Source organism: Pseudorasbora parva, chromosome 1 (genome assembly GCF_024679245.1).
Source record: "Pseudorasbora parva isolate DD20220531a chromosome 1, ASM2467924v1, whole genome shotgun sequence".
NCBI classification, from domain to species: Eukaryota; Metazoa; Chordata; class Actinopteri; order Cypriniformes; family Gobionidae; genus Pseudorasbora; species Pseudorasbora parva.
The window spans coordinates 8811126-8835738 of NC_090172.1; the positions used below are offsets into that span (position 1 = coordinate 8811126).

At 38.2% G+C, this 24613-nt stretch overlaps 1 long non-coding RNA gene across 2 annotated transcripts in view; it reads right to left on the minus strand.

Moving 5' to 3' along the window:
- Nucleotides 1-24297, minus strand: part of LOC137082963 (uncharacterized) — a 96784-nt gene extending 72487 nt beyond the window's left edge. For both annotated transcript variants that reach the window (XR_010906436.1, XR_010906435.1), the window contains exons 1-2: nt 24189-24297; nt 22296-22406 (exon numbers count right to left, since the gene is read on the minus strand). This is a non-coding gene — a long non-coding RNA (uncharacterized lncRNA). The remainder of the gene's footprint in view (nt 1-22295; nt 22407-24188) is intronic.
- Between the last annotated feature and the right edge of the window lie 316 nt (nt 24298-24613).

Consider the following 24613-nt stretch of genomic DNA (forward strand, 5'->3'; position numbering starts at 1 on the left):
TTTTTGATGTTATGTTTCCCAGAAAACCATTTTTAATTCAGAAATAAAATACAAAAAATGCTAATCATAGCAGTAGCCAACAAAAAACAAAGAAGTAACAAAAACAACTGTCATGGAATTGACCCACACACTCATAAACTGCACAGGCTATTTTAGCTCTGGATCATTGTTGTTACACACCTTGTACGTGGTGTGATAAAATAATACCCAAAATCATTATGAAAGACTGACAGGAAACAATAATAAAACTTGCAAAGAGAATATGCAAAAACGACAGGTGACAGGACAGTCAGACCTTGTGTCTATTGTGTCATCTGTGTCAACGCCATGCTACTTCCTGTCTTCTATCGAGTGAATAGATGATGGGTACACATGGTGATTCGAGCTCCGACACAACCTCCTTTACTGTTGTTGGACAAAAAGACAAGCCAAGATGATTTCCAACAGACCGACCCAGTCAGTTTCAATAAAGCCTGACAGCAGCTGTCAGACACTCTAATGCATGCTCTTTCAACACTCTCCTAGTGATAAAACATCGCCTCAGATTGTGTACCCTGATAAAAGTTCCCTCCGCTCACCCTGTAGGAACACAAGGAGATCTTTGATGTAGAGACACCAGGGATGCTGCGTTCCCGAGTTACTATGGGCGTCTGAGAAAGCAATGAGGGCCCTGTACTGGCCTTTTCTCTCCTTGAAGATTTGTAAATAAAATATCAAGGCATGAAGAATCCTGAAACAATCCCTCCTCAGCTGCAGCGGCATGCACCGGGGTGTGCGGCACAGCTCGGGAAAAGGAGGTGGGCAGCAGACGCGTGATTGAACTCCAGAGGTGCTGGGCATGGGCGTTAATGAGATGGGAGTGGGAGCGTTTTCTTCTCTGCCCTCCGCACGGCAGCCTTGAAACCGGCCCTGACCGGGCCCTGTTCGCGCCGGGGAAAGGTACTCGGACTAATCTGCTTCATTTTCTGCCTCTTTAACCGAGACCAATGTATTTAAACGGTTGCTCCTTTGACAGATGCTCAGTTCAAATTATTCCTAACTGGAAATTTGCTGGAGCAAAATTAAATATCCTTCAGGCCAGGCCGCCTTAAGAGAACGCTCAACATCAAAAGGGCGAACACTTCAAAAACTAAAACTAATGACCCCAGCCCACCTCCAGGGAGTGTCGTTCCAGCCTCAGATCCTGGCCAGCTAAGATTTCAGTCTTTAAATGAAGATTTTAACTGTTCCCTTGACTCCGGTCTTTAACACAGAATACAGAATAAGAAACTGACACTACATTTTACTACTTTCCATCAATCCCAGAACAGAAACAAGGTTCTAATCTGATGCATCTATTCATGGCTGATTTTCACTTTGTCAATCCAATCTTTATCACCTTCGCACACCTAAGGTGTGGAATCGCACCGCCAGGGCAAAGCTCTAGGTTTGCCATAGGTGACAACCGTCCCAAAGCACGTTAAACTTTCGAAACCCTTCTAAAAATGAGGCTCCATCCCCACCGTGAGGCCAGAAAAAGCAGGGCAGAGAGAGAAGGGGAAAGAAGGGTTACAACAGCTGGCAACATTCATCTCAGCTCCCTGATCAGAGCCGACAGGAGTCATTAAGTCATAAAAACCACAGAAACTCCCACTCTCCAGATGAGCTAAAGGAGAACAGAACAGCCACTCGGAGTCGAGAGGGAGGTCCATGTCGACCCCTCTTTTCCCATCGAGGCTGCTGAGGGAGAGCCTTGTACTGGAGGTTCAAGGTATTGAGGACGACATATCTAAAGCATGGGTGAATTATTCATCTGGACGAAGCTGAAAAATCCAAAACATCAAGCATCATAACAGCCATCAATGTCTTTGGATGGACAGGCTGTTTTGAAAGAAACTAAATCTTTGTTCTTAGATAATCATACGGTATAACACAAGCTAGAGCCGGTTGCACCAGTTATGCATAAGTTACAACTTAGCCTAGTTTTAACATAAAGGGGCAGTACAGGTTTTTTTTTTTTTCTTTTTTTTTTTTGCATTGCATTGCATTGCATTGCATTGCATTGCAGCCTTAAACTTAGTTAAAAACATATGAACAAAATATCTGCAGAATCCTCCAACCAGGAGTAACGTTTGGAATAAAATAGCAGACTTTAGACATATCTGATGATGCTGACATTTGCACTCATTTACATTTTAAGAGAGAGAACATTATGTGATTAAGCTTGCACTTTGAAACCCATTTTCAAAAGTTTGCATTTGCAGGCCCCCAAAACACAGTGTAAATGAATAACTAAAAAAAAATGTTTTTAGTTGAAACCAGTGTCATGTAAACAGCCGTTAGTTACAAAGCTAGTAGTTACTAAGCTTCTACTGTTTTGATTTAAGAGCTCACAAACTCTACTTTTGAGACCAGCTATTTCTAGCCATATTGTTGTAAAATGTAAAGTTATAAGACAAAAAAGCTCAGCCAAAAATGATATGTCTGTCATCATTGTCTCACCCTCATGTTGTTCCAAACATTTATAAATATCTTTGGAAGAGATGATATTTTGAAGAAATCAAAGAGTTGATGAACCGCATTAACTTCCAGAGTATTTTTTTTTTTCAATGGGGCTCATCAACTGTTTGGTTTCCCATATTCTTTAAAGCATTGTCTTTTGTGTTCAGCAGATGAAAGTAACTCATGCAGGTTTGGAACAAATTGAGGGTGAGTAAATGATGACAGGATTTTCATTTTTGGGTGAGCTATCCCTTTAAAAGGCTGCATTGTGCGGTTCTTGAAAAACAGTGATCAATCACATCAGATATTCAGAAATGCTCCAAAATGCCTTTTACATTTTCTGACATAATAATCCATAAATATTTCAAAATATGAATCCAAGGAACTCAGGCAAGCGTTATTGAGATAACATACGTGGCACAGCAGGCCAGAACCGCCTCTGAACTCACTATAAAGACCGACCTATGCATATTAGCATGATGTTGAAATATTGAGAGTGAAATGAACCGACAGTGAATAGTGTGCCATGCTTTTTAAAATCTGATCAACGAGGTGTTTCGCTCTCTTGTGAAAGGCAGTATTTCGTTTCTTCAAGCAGTGGGGTTAAACAAAAAGCAAATGTTAAGCCCTGATCCTCTGAAGTTGTGCCGGGCTTTGAAAACCAATACCCAACTCTCTCACCCAGACTAACCCACCATTTTACAAGTCAAATCAAATGCCTTCTCAAACCAGGACACAGAACGACATTTATGGCAGTTTTTTTCTTTTTCTTATTGTAGCATCTTGGATAAAGATAATCCATTAAGACATAGTTCACCCAGCGAAAATCTAATTCAACACCCATGTCTTTTGAGTAAACAGGCCAAAGACACCACATGTTTAGGTTTCCAAGTGCTAGTGCCCTAGGAACACGGGGAGAAACAGACCAAAAGCGCTCCAAACCCTCACTGTGAATTTTCCACACGTGTCATCCACCTACCACTCTTCTTTGTGCAAGGCGATGTCAGGCATGAAAGAGCTTTGATAGATTTAAGACTTATTCAAGAACCAACTGCTTAACCAGGGCATGAGCTACAGTACTAACCAGGATTTAGACAGTAAACTTCTGCCTCTTAAAATCTTCTTAAGCCAGCAATTCACATGCAATATCGTCTTCAAAAATGTTGGCGGAAATATATCCAAAGACACATTTAAAGAAATAATTTAAATGACTTTAAAATGAAATAATTCAGAGGATGTTATGCTTCAAGGCTACATTTTAAACTAGAATATTACTTAATATTAATTAATTGATACAATTATATATTAATGCTGTCTATCTCTAAAATAGAATATATTGACTTCCAAAACCACTTTTTGGCTATTCAGTGATATTCTCGTCTAGCACAATAATGTAATAATTTCATTTTCTTCCTGGAATAATATATGTGTGATCAATTTTAAACAGTGTTATTCATTAAATATGTGTTGATCATAAATAATAAACAGTTTTAATATTTATTTTGAGTATACTGTTTAAGTGCAAATTTGATATCAAAATATATAATAAATAAAACTGAAGTTCAAAATTTAGAGATGAACTATGAGTCAATAAATCAAAAATAAAAGGTGCATTTAAAATTAATACATTCTTAATAAGATATCAATATTATGTTGTTGTTTTTTTGTGCTATAATACACTTTTGTAAATGTCTACAGAGGCGAGCAGGATGGCATTTTTTTTCTTCCCCTGGTGGAATGTGGAGAGAACAGCTAACAGCGAGGAGGATGGATGTAAACCTATGAGTGTTGACCCGGAACGGTCTTCCCTTGGCCTGAAAGCACGGCAAGGTCCACCGTCAGAAGAATAAACTCTCAGTCCTGTTAGCCGCTCCGCTGCATGGATTTAATTTTCACCATCTGTTGCCTTCATGCCTCCATGCTTTCCATTTCGGCCGCACATTCTTCACAAATTCAGTAGCTTCCTTCTTCTACATTTGTAAATGTTGTTGACTGTGGAAAAGGTCCATGTTTACTTTGAATCCCTGGCCATTTCAAGGCCTCCTCTAATCACCCACAGCTGTTCACTTCTCCTTTGCTTTCCTTGGCCCATCTCTTCAAACACAGAGACTATATTTTCAGTGTAAATTATAGATTTGTGACAGACTAAATAAAAAGTCAGATTGTTATTGGAAGCAACATGTCCTACAGTAATAATGATATTTCATGTTTTTTCGGGACATTTTCTTCCCTGGCATCTGTCCAAAATCAAATGGCAGCTTTATTTTAATGTTGAGCATCACTCTGAGAAGTATTGTGGTGAACTCTCAGGGCAGAAAAGTTATTCTTCTCCATATCTTTCTCTCTCTAACGTTATATAGACCTTCTGTAGCTCCTCCCCTTTTCAGAACTGCACTTCTGGTGTTCTCTTTACTGGTTTGTATTTCCATAGCATGAAGGTATGATCTTGATCTTTAGGAATAAACCACTTGTTTTAAAATCTTCGCAGCCTGTTGACATTTGTTATGACATAAGCTTCAAACATTACATGCTTATCATAACTTTTGTTAACTCTACAATAAGTAAATCCACTTCACCAGCTAATTACTCTTCAACAGCAATGCCATAGAAATACACAGAGCTAACACTATGGAAGACATAAACAGAGATATTAAACAGTAACACTTATTGTTTCATAATTCAAAATGAGATGATTATCTGTTCAACAATACACAGTAGGCCTTATGAAGCACTTTCCAGAGATTATGGCAACAAACACTACAAAAGTATATAGGTAATTGAAAATAAATCTTGCCTGATGCAAAACCTGAAAACTTTTTTTATAGTAAATTCCAAATAAGATTCGTGCCCAGGCAATTGTATGATGAACATTCCTGTGTTTTCACCTGAACAGTTTATCTCAGAAAAATCTCCATTGACTTCCATTCTGTTGAACGCTAAAAAAGGCGACACTGTTGACATTCCAAACCAAATGTGGCAATAAACCAGCCAGTATTGGGTGAGTCATTTAATTATTTAATTACAATTTAGATTCATTTATAGGAACAAGCCACCACTATTCTGTGTTTGGCTTTAGCTTCTCAGTATTCATTTCTGGTTTTAAAAAATAGTGTATAAATAATTATAAATAGTATGATAGCAATAGGCAATCACACTCATACCCATGCAGTTATCTTCTAAATATCAATGTATGATAGGCATATTGATTGTTTTTTTATATAATTATTGTCAAAACTGATAGAAATGCATATTTTGAGTCAAGAAAAATGTGTTAAAACAAGTTTGTTAAATAACATGTAAAAAGTGGCTGAATTCATTTTTGGACTGTTTTTATATCAGGCGGTACAACCAAATAGTTGTACCACCTGACATGGAAACTAAGTGTACCAAAAATTACTCATACTTGAAATTATCCGTTTTTATCAGTATTTGAGAGAGATCTACAAACATTTTTGTCAATCTGCCACAAGGATCAATTCATAATAAAAGAGCGATGTTTGCAGTTGTGTCACCCAGACATTTGAGAATATACAAATTGAGCAAAGGTTTTTCAATCAACAGATTTAAAACTACCGATATTTATAACATTTGCTTATAAGAAAAGTTTTAAACCTAAAATAATGCCATAGTGTTTAGTTTTTCTAAAAAAATATTATGAAGACACATTTTAAATAATTTTAAATTATTTAAATAACTTATTCTGTTTGTCCGTTCGGACAGTGGTACTTCCTGACATTTTTGAGGTTTAAGATAACAAAAAAGAAAATAATATTAATATTAAATGTACTAAAAAACAAATTCAAACTAAATAGTTTTCATAAAATAAAGTTATATGTCATGCATTTATCAAATTATTTTAAAAGGAATTTTTAAAAGGAAATAATGCACTTGAACACAAACACATATGCATATTGCAAACATGTCACTGTCACTGACACAGACACACACACACACACACACACACACACACACACACACACACACACACACACACACACACACACGCACACACACACACACACACACACACACACACACACACACACACACAAACACACACACACACAAACACACACTTGTTGATTTGCTGCTCATACAATTTCTGAATCATTTTTGCTTTATGGCAGGGCGAATTATCCTGCTGAAAGAGCCTCAGCAAAAGGGATTCCTACATTGTCTGCAACAATGCTTACGTAGGTAGGTGGTACGTATCAAAGTAACATCCACATGGATGGCAGGACCCAAGGTTTCTCAGCAGAACATTGCTCAAAGGATCACACTGCCTCCACCGGCTGGCTTTCTTCACATAGTGCATCCTGGTGCCATGTGTTCTTCAGGTAAGTGATGCACACGCACCCGGCCATCCGCATGATGGTGGACAGGGGTCAGCATGGGCACCCTGACTAATCTTCGGCTATGCAGCCCCATATGCACCAAACTGTGATGCATTGTGTATTCTGACACCATTTTATCAGAACCAGCATTAACTTCTTGAGCAATTTGAGCTACAGTAGCTCGTCTGTTTGATTGGACCAAACGGGCCAGCCATCGCTCCCCACGTGCATTAATGAGCCTTGGCCGCCCTTGACCCTGTCACTGGTTCTCCACTGTTCCTTCTTTGGACCACTTTTGATAGATACTGATCACTGCAGACCGGGAACACTCCACAAGATCTGCAGTTTTGGAGATGCTCTGATCCAGTTGTCTAGCCATCACAATTTGGCCCTTGTCAAATTCGCTCAAATCCTTACCCTTGCCCATTTTTCCTACTTCCTAAATATCTAACACATCGACTTTGTTCAATTGCTGCCTAATAGATCCCGGCCACTAACAGGTGCTATGATGAAGAGATTAGTAAGAAATAATGTACACCCAGCCGGTTGTTATAAGATAATGTAAGGGATAATGTACACCCATCCGCTTCGCGTCGGGGTCCTGATCACTCTGTCGGGGTTTATTCTGCGATTACAATCGGCTGGTTGTACATTATGCCGCTTATTACACGGCTACTAGTCTCAAATGAATTAGACACAAAATATTGTCTTGAGATTAAATATTTTATTATCATTTATAATCATTTATAATATTTCATATGTTTTAGATTTCAGGTCTTTTATTTCAGGTCTTTTATTGTTTTAATACTGATGATTTTGGCATACAGCTCATAAAAACCCCAAATTCAAAAAATTAGCATATTTCATCCGACCAATAAAAGTGTTTTTAATACAAAAAAAGTCAACCTTCAAATAATTATGTTCAGTTATGCACTCAATACTTGGTCGGGAATCCTTTTGCAGAATGACTGCTTCAATGCGGCGTGGCATGGAGGCGATCAGCCTGTGGCACTGCTGAGGTGTTATGGAGGCCCAGGATGCTTCGATAGCGGCCTTAAGCTCATCCAGAGTGTTGGGTCTTGCGTCTCTCAACTTTCTCTTCACAATATCCCACAGATTCTCTATAGGGTTCAGGTCAGGAGAGTTGGCAGGCCAATTGAGCACAGTAATACCATGGTCAGTAAACCATTTACCAGTGGTTTTGGCACTGTGAGCAGGTGCTAGGTCGTGCTGAAAAATGAAATCTTCATCTCCATAAAGCATTTCAGCAGATGGAAGCATGAAGTGCTCCAAAATCTCCTGATAGCTAGCTGCATTGACCCTGCCCTTGATAAAACACAGTGGGCCAACACCAGCAGCTGACATGGCACCCCAGACCATCACTGACTGTGGGTACTTGACACTGGACTTCAGGCATTTTGGCATTTCCTTCTCCCCAGTCTTCCTCCAGACTCTGGCACCTTGATTTCCGAATGACATGCAAAATTTGCTTTCATCCGAAAAAAGTACTTTGGACCACTGAGCAACAGTCCAGTGCTGCTTCTCTGTAGCCCAAAGTGGCTTGACCTAGGGAATGCGGCACCTGTATCCCATTTCCTGCACACGCCTGTGCACGGTGGCTCTGGATGTTTCTACTCCAGACTCAGTCCCCCAAGGTCTGGAATCGGTCCTTCTCCACAATCTTCCTCAGGGTCCGGTCACCTATTCTCTTCTTTTGCCACACTTTTTCCTTCCCACAGACTTCCCACTGAGGTGCCTTGATTCAGCACTCTGGGAACAGCCTATTCGTTCAGGAATTTCTTTCTGTGTCTTACCCTCTCGCTTGAGGGTGTCAATGATGGCCTTCTGGAGAGGGTCGGGACGCCAGCCTTACCCAAGATTGTGGTTTTGAGTAATGAACCAGGCTGGGAGTTTTTAAAAGCCTCAGGAATCTTTTGCAGGTGTTTAGAGTTAATTAGTTGATTCAGATGATTAGGTTAATAGCTCGTTTAGAGAACCTTTTCATGATATACTAATTTTTTGAGATAGGAATTTTTGGGTTATCATGAGCTGTATGCGAAAACCATCAGTATTAAAACAATAAAAGACTTAAAATATTTCAGTTGGTGTGCAATGAATCTAAAATATATGAAAGTTTAATTTTTATCATTACATTATGGAAAATAATGAACTTTTATCACATATGCTAATTTTTTTAGAAGGACCTGTACATGGATCAGTGACATGACTTGAAAACGTATATGTATGCATGTGAGTGCCTATATAAAGCATATACACTTATTTATTATTATTTTTAAATCAGCAGTATTCTGTGTTTGTTTGATTTGTATTTTAGAGTTCTGCATAATAAGTTGAACCTCTCATGTATAAAGTTGTTCGAGATGGAAAGAGCAAAGAGACCAAAGAAATGAGTAAGAGAGAGAGGCAGAGATTGAAAGAACGAGAGTGAAACGTATAAAGAATCGTCTGTTCTTCTTCCTGCCTGAGGACCTCGTCGGCTCTCACCTGCTCTGTTGGGCAGCAAGTGGAAAAGCAAATTTTACACAGTCTGGGACACAAATTGGCATTCTGAACCACAGTGATTCCTTGAGTGTAATCTAATTAAAGCACACAGCCAGTGGGGTAGTGGCGAGAAAAAAAAATATCAGTGCATTAAAAAGTTCAATGGATAGAGAGACATAAAATTGTCTGGCACTCTTCTCCAAAGCCATCATCAAGTTCACTATCTGTAACTTTACAGCTCTTACCAGGAATGACAAGCAGTGGACAGTCTGGTACATCGAGGCAACAAGAAACCCAGACTAAAAAATAGTCAAGGATATAGAGGGGCTGTATAGTCATTGCATTGCAACTCCTGTAACACCCATTTACAGCACTGCTTGTTACAAATTCATCCCCAACATGAAATTTCTAGTGTTATTTAATTGCCTTTAAAAGTCACATAACAGTTTAAACAAGCACAGGGTGCTTTGGTTTTCCATCATTCAAGAAAGGGGATGCATAAAATCCTTTCTTCAGCTTTGAGAGACATTGTAACTCTATAACTTGATGCAACATCTTGAGTAAAGGGAGGATCAGTTGAGTTTTACGCTAATCCATGACATTATCCTCGGAGATCTGAAATATGAGCTTAATGTGTCTTTTTGAAAGAAGGGGGAAGATGATATCAGTTGTGCTAAGGTTTAATGTTATCACACTTAAAATACTTTAGTTCATCCAGTGATAATGTTTGCCACAGAAACAGAGGAACAAAACACCCTTGGGTTGATTCATCCAAATCTGGGGACACTGAGCTGTGCAAAGAATACTTTAGCATAATGTGTAAGGTTACGAACAGTTCAATGCTTTTACACTAGTTTTGCTTCAGGACCCAGATTTTACATTGGGCATCAATCGGTGTCAAAACACGATACCAAAAGGAATTAGTAATGTTGTAGTTTACCTTGTATTAGTTCAAGGATAAAGGCATGTCATGCAAACTGATAAAAGAATACTGTTATACTTATGACTGGAATTTATGCATTTCAATGGCAACACTATCAATGCCGAAATGAATCTGCAGCAGCCAGGTGGTACATGTCAGAGATATTTAAGTAGATTATGTTCATTAATATTGTAATGTTATGTGCTTTGAGACATGAGGTAGTTTAACACCATCTCTCATTATGCTTTATTGCTCCTTGCTGTACTCATTCTTGTGTTTTGACTAGCGGTGTAACAATTTTTAAACCAAACAGAAAAACCATGATACACCACCCACGTTTTGAATCGCAATACTCTCATGTCAAACCAAACGCACCCTGCCCCCTGCTGCCCCGGCCCAGCTCTCACTTCGCCTTATGTCACAAACTATTTTTCTTGACATCCTGTCTTTCTTGACATTTGAGTTATAGCAATTAGTACACTTTTAACGACTAATTAGAGCTTTGTTTTTACAAAATATTATTATAAAATAATTTACTAAATATACAGTGGGGAAAAAGTATTTAGCCAGCCACCAAATGTGCAAGTTCTCCCACTTAAAAAGATGAGAGAGGCCTGTAATTTTCATCATAGGTACACTTCAACTATGAGAGACAGAATGAGGGGGGGAAAATCCAGAAAATCAAATTGTCTGATTTTTAAAGACTTTATTTGCAAATTATGGAGGTAAATAAGTATTAGGTCAATAACAAAAGTTAATCTCAAGACTTTGTTATATACCCTTTATTTGAAATGACAGAGGTCAAATGTTTTCTATAAGTTGCCACAAGATTTTTACACACTGTTTGGCCCATTCCTCCATGCAGAGGAGCAGTGATGTTTTGGGGCTGTCGCAAGGCAACAAAGATTTTCAACTCCTTTTAAAGATTTTCTATGGCGTTGATATATATATATATATATATATATATATATATATATATATATATATATATATATATATATATATATATATATATATATATATATATATATATATATTAGATTCATTGCATTGCACACCAACTGAAATATTTCAGGTCTTTTATTGTTTCAATACTGATGATTTTCGCATACAGCTCATGATAACCCAAAATTCCTATCTAAAAAAATTAGCATATTTAATCCAACCAATAAAAGAAAAGTGTTTTTAATGCAAAAAAAGTCAACCTTCAAATAATTATGTTCTCTGCTGCGCGAGCCTCCGCTGACTGCGCGCTCCTCCCCAAACGGACGAGGCGTTTATACTTGACACGCTCGCCGTTGTGCTATTCTTTGAAACGACAGAGGGTGACTCAGAGTAATTGTTCTATAAACCATCTGATGATATTTATTTTAGTACATTTAAATCCATTTTGAGCGTGACATGGTTGTTGGTGCCAGACAGGCCGGTCTGAGTATTTCACAATCTGCTCAGTTACTGGAATTTTCACACACAACCATTTCTAGGGTTTACAAAGAATGGTGTGAAGAAAGAAAAACATCCAGTATGCGGCAGTCCTGCGGGCAAAAATGCCTCGTTGATGCTAGAGGTCCGAGGAGAACGGACTGACTGATTCAAGCTGATAGAAGAGCAACTTTGACTGAAATAACCACTCGTTACAACCGAGGTATGCAGAAAAGCATTTGTGAAGCCACAACACACACAACCTTGAGGCAGGTGGGCTACATCAGCAGAAGACCCCACCGGGTACCACTCATCTCCACTACAAATAGGAAAGAGGCTACAATTTGAACAAGCTCACCAAAATTGGACAGTTGAAGATTTGAAAATGTTGCCTGGTCTGATGAGTCTCGATTTCTGTTGAGACATTCAGATGGTAGAGTCAGAATTTGGCGTGAACACAATGAGAGCATGGATCCATCATGCCTTGTTATCACTGTGAAGGCTGGTGGTGGTGGTGTAATGGTGTGGGGGATATTTTCTTGGCAAACTTTAGGCCCCTTCGTGCCAATTGGACATTGTTTAAATGCCACGGCCTACCTGAGCATTGTTTCTGACTATGTCCATCCCTTTATGACCACCATGTACCCATCCTCTGATGGCTACTTCCAGCAGGATAATACACCATGTCACGAAGCTCGAATCAATTAAAATTGGTTTCTTGAACAGGAGAATGAGTTCACTGTACTAAAATGGCCCCCACAGTCTCCAGATCTCAACCCAATAGAGCATCTTTGAAATGTGGTGGAACAGGAGCTTCATGCCCTGGATGTGCATCCCACAAATCTCCATCAACTGCAAGATGCTATCCTATCAATATAGGCTAACATTTCTAAAGAATGCTTTCAGCACCTTGTTGAATCAATGCCACGTAGAATTAAGGAAGTTCTGAAGGCGAAAGAGGGTCAAACACAGTATTAGTATGGTACTAATACAGTATTCCTAGTAATCCTTAAGGTGAGTGTACATGGTCAATAGTTTAAGGCTGCGTGCTTTTAAGCAATCTAAAGGTGTGTTCACACCAGGCGCGAATGAAGCGGTAAGCGAGAGTGATTTAAATGTTAAGTCAATCGCGAACAGACATTCTGCAGCACGAATGACACAAGTTGAAAAATCTGAACTTTGGTGAATATTTGTGCCACATTAACCAATCAGGAGCTTGCTCTAGTGACAACAATGAGGACAAAATCATGTGGATACATAGAGCTGTATGATACATCTTCATTCTTTATGGAAACAGGGATAAAAAGGATCTTGCTTGGAAGGAAGTGAGTGAGGAGGTCGAACAATCTGGTATGTTGTAAAATACACTCTTTACTCAATTTGAACTATACATAGCCTATTGAGACTACAAGCTAGTTAAAGAGGGCAAATTAAGCGTATTCGCTTTATTTTGAAACGATCCATGTCAGCCATTTCACAACGAGACGAGCCACCTGGCAGAAGCCCCACCTATGACTCGAAATCGCATCTATGTGTAATGATGCACATAGATGTGCAAATGAAGCGAATTTCACGCTCGAATGAAGCAAGTAAACTTGAAATATTTACGCGTCCAACTACATGCGAATAGTGTGATTTAGTCGCTTGATTCGCATCTGGTGTGAACGGCCCATAATGCTTGCTGTTTTCTAAATTTTGTTGTGTGTTTATTTTGTTATTGAGAGGAAAGCAGGCAGCACATATTTACATATTCATCAAAACGCAACTCTCACCAGTGTGGCCGGTGTCGGATGTTCGCCAGTATACCGCTGCTTATTTGAACTAAGCCAAGAAAGAAAAAGAACTGTCGTGAGCATACAGGGGCCTTTAGTATAGGGAAAGACAGACCATGTATTAAACACACAGCCCAAGCAACACTAGTAGCCTATTATAACCATGCACAATTATTTACTACTCTGGAAGGTTTAAATGTGCTTTTCAACCAGAGAGATTCTGAGAGGGCCTACAGGCCAGGTTCTCCGCATCACAGCGGGGTGCTCTTCATTTTATACCACCTGTAATCTAATTCAAAACAAGACCCAACTGCTGCCCATATCCCGGCTCCCTCCTGTGAGAGAGAGAAATTGTGTTGAGAACCAGTTGGCACACACCGTGAGCACATAGATGCCAGCCACATACATTTGTGTGTGTGTGTAACATGATGGCCTTCCAGCCCTAATCACCAGGGATGATGTGATCATATGGGCAATTGCACAAGATCCCCACAACATAATCAAAGCCCCTCTTAAGTTTTTCACTGTTATTTCTCACCCATATAAGTTTCATCTAGGGACATTAAATTTAACAATGCCCAGTTCTTAAAGCCGTATGCAATTAAATTTGATAATGTCACATGATTAATCGTCAAAAGATTGCAATCTTGATGCAACCCCCTTTGCGATCCGATTCCTAAATGACAACAATTTTCCTGTCATCAACCAAATTGTATTGTTATTTCTCTGTAACAAAATAGTTATATTATCACAGAAGAATGTGGATAAAAGTTTATAGTTTGGATATAAACACTGATGTCTACACTGTAAAAAAATTATTTAGAAAAAAGTTACCTGGTTTCCGTACTATTTTGAGGTTATTGAAATAAAAAAAAATTGAGTTAATACCATGAACATTTTTTGAGATTCGACAACCTTTATTAAAACATTATTAAAAGATTTTGTAAGCATATTGGGTAATTCTGTGTGTTTTATTTCTGATGACACAGTGAAACATGCCAAATAGTGCTATTTTCATGATATATATATATATATATATATATATATATATATATATATATATATATATATGTGTGTGTGTGTGTGTGTGTGTGTGTGTGTGTGTGTGTGTGTGTGTGTGTGTGTGTGTGTGTGTGTGTGTGTGTGTGTGTGTGTGTGTGTGTGTGTGTGTGTGTGTGTGTGTGTGTGTGTGTGTGTGTGTGTGTGTGTGGTTCAGATACAATAATATTTGGGGTTTCTATTTATTAAACAAATTTCCTTCATTGTATCAACTCAAATTTTTAATTTCAATAAACTCAAAATTTTAAGGCAACCAGGTTACTTACTTTTTTAATTTAACGAACAAAAAAAAACGAAAAAATGTACAGTGTACAGAAGTAATGAAAATATAGCATATCATCTTTTGAAAGTAACATGGTGCATCAAACAATGATTGTACCGATTACATCGTTACACCACTAAACATTATTCTAAAACAGATTCAAATGAATATTCCTTCAGAGTAAATAAAAAAATATTTTAAACAAACTGCAGCAATTAGCATTTTGTCGAGGTCCTGACTCTCTGTGGTCGTTAAAAATCCCAGGATGTCTTTCGGAAAAAGAGTAGGGGTGTAACCCCGGCATCCTGGCCAAAAAATTTGCCCATTGGCCTCTGTCCATCATGGCCTCCTAATCATCCCCATATCCTGATTGGCTTCATCACTCGGTCTCCTCTCCACCAATCAGGTAACTATAGGTAACGCTCTAACTTTTTAAAAGCTTTAAAAACCATGCATTTCCTATATGGTAAATTGCCTATATTGACTGTAAATGGACTTTCCATCTATTATTTCAGTGTTTAAAATCTTGCTAAATAAAACTTAATGTCTTTAATGCCCCTGTGCTTAAAAGGCCTTAAAGGCTTGAACCCCATTAAATGCTGCTTGTTATTATTATTATTATTATTATTATTATTATTATTATTATTATTATTATTATTATTATTATTATTATTATTATTATTATTATTATTATTATTATTATAAAACCTCTAGTAAATGACATGTTAATTTGTTTATTCAAAATCATCGAAAAACTGGAATCCAGTCATCTCTCTTTGAAACAAAAAAAATCTAGATTCTCAATCCACCCAGAATCGTGCAGCTCTAATGTCACAGTAGGGATTGCTCAACTACTATTTTAACTAGCTAACAGTCTTCGAAAAAAAAATTGACTAGTCAATTCCCTATCTGGTCCAATTTTGCTATGCCCTACTGCATGTTATTGGTGAAATGTCTGAGTGACATTAAAACTACCTTGATTCGAATAATAAAAAGTGATCACACTTTCTTCATTTTCAATGCCAGATTTATTCTGTTGCAGAATGTCCCATTTACTTTACATGCCTGTAGCAACATTTCAGCAACTTGATATTTGCTTCTTGCACATTTCATGGCATATTCAAAGTGAAAAGTTCATTGAATGGTGTTAAACAGGCATTACATTTTCTCTGAAACTGATTAAAATATATGTTTCAAAACATTGTATAAAACTGCGTGTTGTATGCATCATGGCAGTCAGGTTTTCTTGTGGTTTAGATTTCGGTAACTTACAGCGATGGAGACATGAGCTGTGCATCATCTGAAGGTTTTAGATCCTGTCACTGCTTCCCACCCGAGGTACTCCTATCAGTTTTGTGTTCTACGCATGATTAAAATTTGAAGAGCTGACAGATGAACTCGTGGATCAATTGGGCTCTTATTGTGTCAAAAATGATAAGACTTTTTTTTTAGTTTTATGGACGTCGCTATCTTTGAAATAACTTTGGTCATTTTCGCTATGGTTGCAAGAAAATACAGGCATGACTCCTGTTTGAACGGGACATCGAGACTCAAACCTGTGAGTATATACGGTTGTCAGTCCCAAAAACTGACAGTGTGAGCGTAGCCCTAGCTGTCCAGTCCGGTGCCGTTCACACAGTGTGTGTTTAGCAAAATGCATTTGTGAGTCCTGAAAATGTATGGGGGTGAGTTCGGTTATGAAATAGAGTGTCACTCCCGTAAATAACATAACTGTGTGTGAACATAACAATATTAAAGGAATAGTTGATATTTAACTAAATATTAAACACCTAAATATTTAACTATCCCATGATTTACTCGCCCTCTAGCCATCCTAGTTGTATATGCCATCCTCCTTCAAACACAGTCGGACTTGCTCAAATACAATTGGACTTGCCTGTAATCCATACGGCTCCAGTGGATTAATGAAAGCCTTTTGAAGCAAAGTGATGCCTTTGTGTAAGAAAAATATCCATATTTAAAACATAATAACTAGCTTCCGACAGACAGCTGTACGCATTGATTTACGGCGAAAGAGTAACCCCTGAGTAACCGCATGATGTATTAATGAACGCAGAAGTGCAGAGGATAGAACAAAACAAAACACGAACTAGAAGTCTAAAAAGATCATTTTTAAAGAGAAACGTCGGAGGAGCTTTGGTTTGTTGCCCAGCCCTATTTGTTTGAACCATGAGAGGCATCAAAGGTCAAACTACTGCTACATCCCACGCCATTCACCGCCTCAGGGGTTACTCTTTCGGCATAAATCCATGCGTAGGCCATCTGCCGGAAGCTAGTTATTTTAGAGTATAAAGTTTTAAATAAGGATATTTTTCTTTAAAAAACACAACGCTTCACTTCAGAAGGCTTTTAGCTACCTAGAGTCATATGGATTACTTTTATGATGGATGGATGCACTTTTTTGGACTTTAAAATCATGGCCGCCATTCACTACCATTATAAAGCTTGGAAGAGCAATGCGTTTTTGTAATATAGCTCAGATTGTGTTTCTCTGAATACACCTAGGATGGTTTGAAGGTGAGTAAATCATGAGATCATTTTCATTTTTGGGTGAACTATGCCTTTAAGGACTCAAATACAGGCCTAATGACCGTATTCTGTTGCTGTGTGAATGTGGTCTATCAGAAAAGCTGTACATATGGAGCTGGTTATTTGATGCAAACATCAGAATGTATTAGCTTACAAATCACACTCTATGGTAATAGTGTTTTGAGGTCATAGCATAATAATGTGCAAAGAATAGCAGTAAACTGCAGTGAACTGTGGGCCTACCTGCGTTTTCAGCGTGGTAAATGTAGGTAGAGGGACACTATTCCAATTAGCCTGCTTCCTAATAAAACGAGTTTCAGGTTCACTATATATTTTCAGGATTTACTTTATTTTTAGTTGCAATGTTTCTGGATTTTTTGTATTATACACTGTCAGAAAAAAAGGTACATTTCTGTCACTGGGGTGGTACCCAAAAAGGTACTAATATGTACCTTTAAGGTACTACTATGCACTCTTAAAGTACTGATATGTACCTTTTAGGGGCGAGTAAGGTACAAAGATGTACCTTTTCACTTTTGTACCTTAGGGTACCCGGCCAGTGACAGTGCTGTACCTTTTTTTCTGAGAGTGTATCAGTTGCATGAAGGACAGGGTCTCACTAAGGTAAGAAAAAATGCTTGCTTCATAAAGCGAGGCAAGGCCAATCTGCTGTCATGCCAAAGAGGACAAACAGAGGCCCTGTGGGACTTTTATAACAATAGCAATACATCACTGCTCCAATTAGCCCTATTACATGCTCAATTAAGCTGTTCACATGCATCATCTGTGCCAAATATCTGTCAACACATGTACATGGATTAAAAAAAAAACACATAATGACTTTTAAAACATTACATTAGTACACATTATGATGACATGCTACAGCAATATTTATGGTGGTGTCACAGTGCTTTTCTGTGACAATAAAAAAGGCTTTGTTTTGCCTCTAAGCAACATTACAGGTCTTTGACATAAGTACAATAATCCAGATTTTGAAAAATAAGATTGATAAGCATTTAACATCCTCTACCCAAGGATATGAATCATGACGAAATCTTATATCAATACATCAGCCTGCCATTTGCATACTGTAAAAAAGTCTAACACTGATTTGCATAGGCGTACACATCGCTCACTCTTATGATGGAAAAAGTGACATATTCTTAATTCAAGAAGCATCCCCCACTCTGCTAATATGTCACGGTGCATTCCCAAGGACCCGAACGAGACAGAATGGATCTGAGCATAGATGTGGCCGCTGGGTTTCCCTCCTTCCCATTCTTTTTCCTTCCTACTCGGCTCTGGGTTTTTATTAATTTTATTTAATTATCCTAAAAAGCTCTTTTTACACCATGGCAGCGCCTCCGCCGCTCCACTCCCCAAGTATGAGCTATGTAATTTAATAAACCTCCATTAAAGGGAGGATTTGATTAAAAAATTAAGCTGCCACAATCACCCCTTCCCCCCCACCCCAACTTAGGATGAGATCCAATATTTCACATTATGAATATGTCGAGCAGAAATTATCACCGCAGGACAAATTAATACATTTCACGGGACCTCTGCGATGACACGCGTCCCCACGCGGAGGAGACGAATGTATAGAAAGTTAAAGAAAGGGAAAATGAAGTGTGAACTTCTTCCTTTATTTCAGATGTTCCGCCTTTTTTGCACTCTTGTCTTTTCCATCATGCTCCATGTTCAAATCTCCTCTCATAATTCCCCATTTTCCACTACCTCCCGCACCAGGAGATGAATGACTGAGTCAAATGGAAGTCACTTTTTACCTATTTGCCACGTATGACGACACTGCCCTGCAATTTCACGAGGATCCGAGCAAAGTCCGTGCTGCAACTTTTCTGGCTTGGCTTTGGAAAAGCGTTCCTGTTGCCTAATTGTTTATACATAGTGTAGCGACCCTTTGAAATCTCATCTGCCCCGCTGTCCGGCCAGAACAAGCACGCTGTGTGTATGCACAAAGAGTCGCTGATAAAGAAAACGTGCGAGCTGTCAATTGCCATCGATCACGAGCACGACGGTGGGATTTTGTAAGAGGGAGAAAAAAAAGCACAAACACAGTGCAGTTTAAAGTTAAATGGCATTTTGGCATTACAGTTTTGGAGGAGAAACATAATCTGTGCAATTAATGCCTGAAAATTATAGCCTGGATCTAGTAGTGGTTTGAAGCATAAGTTATTGATTTTGAAATGAAAACCTGTACTCGTCAAGGTTAAATCCAGCCTACCCTCATTATGGCTCTGTCCTTGAGAGGACCCACATTAGGGGCCGCAGCAAGGAGGAGAGAGGGGCTGCTTTAATGAAGGTGAATTTAATGGGATTTAATGTAGCTGGGGGCAATGGAGCAGCAGAGATAGGGTTTTAACAAAGAGCCGGGGAGCAGGGGTACAGCCCAGAGAGCAGCCATTTTCCATTCTTTTTATTTATTTCACCATTCAGCCAGATGGGATGAAAGCACACCATGTCTTAGTTGTAAGTGGGTCCCGCGAGTCAGCACTTACTCTTTGCTCTGGAGTCAAGCCGGCAAAAAAGAACCCGGCTTTTCCACCCCTGTCATCTACACAGCCTATTGTACAGACCAATATAACATGAGACGATTTTTAAGGACACGAATCTGTTCCACACACCTAACCCCTTCAACCTGAGCCGAGGACGGGGGGACGTAACATGCAGTGCTGTCCAAGTATCCTATGATACATTCCAAAATTCTTCTCGAAGAATGCATTTAAATAATTTACGAGCCACTGATGTGAAAAGACACACTCATTTTGCAAATGCTCAGCACGCCTTGGCTTCATAAGAGATGTGGAATAATTGTTTTTATTGTAATACCAAGTTTAATTTTCATTCCACACGATCATTGTCTGCTGCATCATGATGTAACCACTGCATTCCTTTCTTTCTTTCTTTCTTTCTTTCTTTCTTTCTTTCTTTCTTTCTTTCTTTCTTTCTTTCTTTCTTTCTTCTACTCTTCTCTTATATCAAAGTCCTTCAACGTTTCATCTCATTTTAGACTTCTTATTTGTGACCAGTGTTTTGTTTTGCTCTGTCCTCTGCGCTTCCGTGGTCATCAATACATCATGCGTCGGCTGTCACCAGAAGCCAGTTATTATAGTTTATAAAGTCATAAATATTAATATTGTTCTTTAAAAAATGCAATCGCTTCACTTCAGAAGGCCCTTATTTTCCTCTCTGGAATCTTATAGATTACTTTTATGATGGATGAATGCACTTTTTTGGGGCTTCAAAATCCAAGTTACCATTCACTCCAATTGATATTTTTTAATATGACTCCAATTGTGTTTGGCTAAAATAAAAAAGTAATTTACACTTAGGATGGCTTGAGTAAATTATGGCATACTTTTCATTTGGGTGAACTAACCCCTTTAAGTTTTAGTTTATTTAGCTTTAGTTATTTTAAAAGATTAGTTCATTTTCAAATGAAAATTCTGTCATTAATTCCTCACCCTCATGTCGTTCGACACCAGTCAGACCTCCGTTCATCTTCGGAGCACAAATGAAGATATTTTTGTTGAAATCCGAGGCCTCAGAAAGGCCTTTATTGACACTAATGTCATTTCCTCTCTCAAGACCCATAAAGGCACTAAAGACGTCGTTACAAGGCCCATCTCACTACAGTGGCTCTACAATCATTTTATGAAGTGACGAAAATAGTTTTTTTGCGCAAAAAAAACAACAACTAAATAACGACTTTTATAGTGACGGCAGATTTCAAAACACTGCTTCCTGAAGTTTCGGAGTGTTATGAATCAGTGTATTGAGTGTATCGTGATTTCAGCAGTTTGGCGGTTTCACACGCAATCTGAATCCTGAATACTTTAATACTTTAACCTAAACTAAATCAAAATATGAGAAATTTTGCTTTGGCAACATTATTATTATTATTATTATTATTATTATTATTATTATTATTATTATTATTATTATTATTATTATTATTATTGTTATTATATTCCAGCTAATGTTAATCTTATTTAAAGGGTTACTTCAGTGATTTAGCATATGGCTTCGTATCAGTAGAAACCCGGGAGCATATTTGAATGATCGTGCTGAAAATGCATGAACACGCGCTGTGAATATATTAGCTTTATGTGAGCTTTAGTGATGAATGTAATCTGACTCCTGCAGCGTTTGTGCTGTGACACTCGCTCAGAAGCTCAATCAGATTATATTAAACACACACGTTCAGTTTTTAATTGTAGTTTCTGTTCTCTAACTGAACTGATTTTATGAAAATGAACACGGTGGGAAAGTGATTCAGTAATCCAGTAGCGGTGGCTTTGGGAGTGGCCTCATAGGGCAGCGAAGCAAGTGCATTCTGGGAATTGTTGTCTTTCATCTCCATGAGACGAAAATCCATTTAGTTTTTTCTCAGTTTAGAAGGCACCAAATTCAAAAATAATTTCACATTTCTAATACATTAATGACCCAGTTTAAATACAAAGCTTAATGCTAAATCACTGAAGTAACCCTTAAAGTAGGCCTACTTTAGTTTCCAAAAGGGGGTTGAAAAAAGAACTTTTCAGCTAATCGTTCTTAAAACAACCATTTTTTCTTAGTTTAAAGAACACCTTTATTGCTTTATAGTTGAATTATAAAATGAATAACCTTTTGTGAAATACAACGATACCCTGAATGTTACACATTTTTCCAGCTGCCTTTCACAAAACAGATTTCAGACAAGCGGCGATTCAAGGAGTTGTCAACTTTCAAACCTGCTTCCATTATTAATTATGTGTAGCTTGCATAACAACTGTTGAGGCCCCATCGGATGAGTCAAGCTGCACACTATATCGCTGAGGTCACATCTCTCTCAGCCATGCCCTCCGCTTCTCGTGTGCTTGATGAAAACAATGTGTGCTCTCTGCAAATAACATTAAACAGCCCGCTTCTACAGTAATGCCCCATAAATATGCCCAAATCTCCAAAAGCAAAAATAATTACTTTCATACCTTGTTCTGAGGCCGTTGCACAGATTAATTTCTCTTCTCACCACCCAACACACACACTTTTCTTTGCTAGCCTCACAAATCAGCCTTCGCCGTGAATGCAGAGTTGGGATGCTTTAAAGAGCACAAACAACACATTAATTAGAACTGTCAGCGCAATGAAATTGCACATAGATTTCTCTGTAAGGTTTCTGTAAAGTTTCGTAATAATGATAATAATAATAATACCAGGCTCACAAGTAACCCATTACACATCACTTGTATTTTACCCATGCCTGGCAGACAAGTCTAGTCTAAAAATGAATTACAGTTCATCTCCAACTTATTTTACTCACTTTCCCTTTGAGAAAAACTCCAGAGATGAGTTCACCCGACACGCTTATGTTGAATAATACCTCTCCGCATTTTAATCAGCAAAACACACAGTTGATGCATCGCTTCACGCGCGTTCTATGAATCTCAGAGGAGCCGCTCAAAACTTTAGAAGAAAACAAGTACTCTGTTGCTAAGAGGTCAAACTCGGGGTATATAATTAAAGACATACACCTAGCTCAGTGGTGGGTACGTGAAAGGCATAATTAATGTACAGGCATGGGCTTCCAACTCACTGATCCTCTGCCAAGTTCAGCATGTGTGGACTTGATGCTTCAGCCAAGGGCATTGGCGTAATGATGGACAGAGCAAAGACATCCTCCAAGACTCACCTTGCCCTTTAAACATTTGCAGAGAAACTGGGATATCCGCACGACAGGGAAACCCCTGGTGTCAAAGGTCACCGAGCATCTCAAATGCGAATTGAGTAGGAATGCAGTTCGAGCCCCTGAGCAATTCAAAACCATTTCCCTTCACTGATAAAAATAAAGGTTATTTTTTGGCATCTATAGTTTAACATCCATGTAATGCACTAAAGATTCTTTATAGTGGAAAAAAGTTCTTTAGATTAATCAAATGTTATTCGCAATAAGAAAAAAAAACTGATCACTGGAGGGTTCTTTGGGGATCCAAAAAAGATTCTTCTATAGCATCACTATGAAAACCACATTTTGGACTTATTATAAAAAAAATGATTTAATTTAATTAAAACCTGAAAAATTGACTCATACAAAATAAGAAAAAAATAACTTTTACACACGAAAACATCAAGAAAAGTATTCATTTCAGTTAAGACCACAACTATTAAATAAAACAGGCCTATAACTGAATAAAATAGAGGAAAAAAATACTTTTCATTACATGAAAGCACTTTTGAACCCAAGCCCCCTTCTCGCAAACCCATCAAAAGCAAAGTCAACATTAATTGGAAAGAAATTAGGAAACCTTGTCAAACCTAGTTAGTTTTTTATACTTACTAAGCGACGGTGATCACAATAAAACAAGCTGCATTGTTCGCACATCTGCATTTTCCATTTAATCCTTGACTTTCATTGGAGCTGTCTGTAATCCCTCAAACATGACTAATGGGAAACATTAAGTACAAGTTCAGGAACAAGTGGTTTTAATTAAAAGCTGCTTCATAGAGGCCTTGAATGGCTGGAGTTTTTTTTTTTTTTTTTTGTAATTCTTCAGAGGAGCCAGCATGTGTTTTTCCTTTTATTAGCAGTTATGGACAAACTCGGTCCACACAAGGTGTTGCACATTTTCTGCAGAAACTTAAAAGCCAAGCATTGCTATCTAAACCACATTTCTTTAGCAACTAAAAAGTGAAGAATGACTGAAGGGTAAAGCCGATGTAAATGGTGGTGTAAATGGAATGAAGATGGAGCCGAGTTCAAACAGCCAGAAAATAGAACATCTTGTGGACCAAGACTAAATAAATGGTTAAACATGCTGAGTGGCACATCGAATAGATATCTGAGTAAAAAAAGAAATAAAACAAAACAAAAAAATCCATTTTACCGCTTCCGACAGAGGAAATAGTTAGGGATCTCCGCTGGAATCTTCATGGGAACCATTCATGACCTTGTGCTGACAGCAGTTTGTTCCACCCACATGTAGTGAACTCAAGTTTATAAGAGTTAATGAACACTACTGCCATACCGATTTTCAGTGCGAGTGTGTGACACTTTGACCCCACATTATAAAAGCATGGTAGTCTGTGCATATGGGTGTAATCACACAACCAGATCATGGCCTATATACTGCATGTCATGGCCTTAAAATCCCACAGATTGCATATGAAAGAGTATCGCCTTTAACTTTAATCACTGGAGACTTTGCTTGATTGAACTGGATTTGGCTATGAAACTATGTTATGTTGATAACAGCAGCATTATATTTTGTGTTGCTTCTGTGATTCTACAAACATTGTTGTATTGTAAATA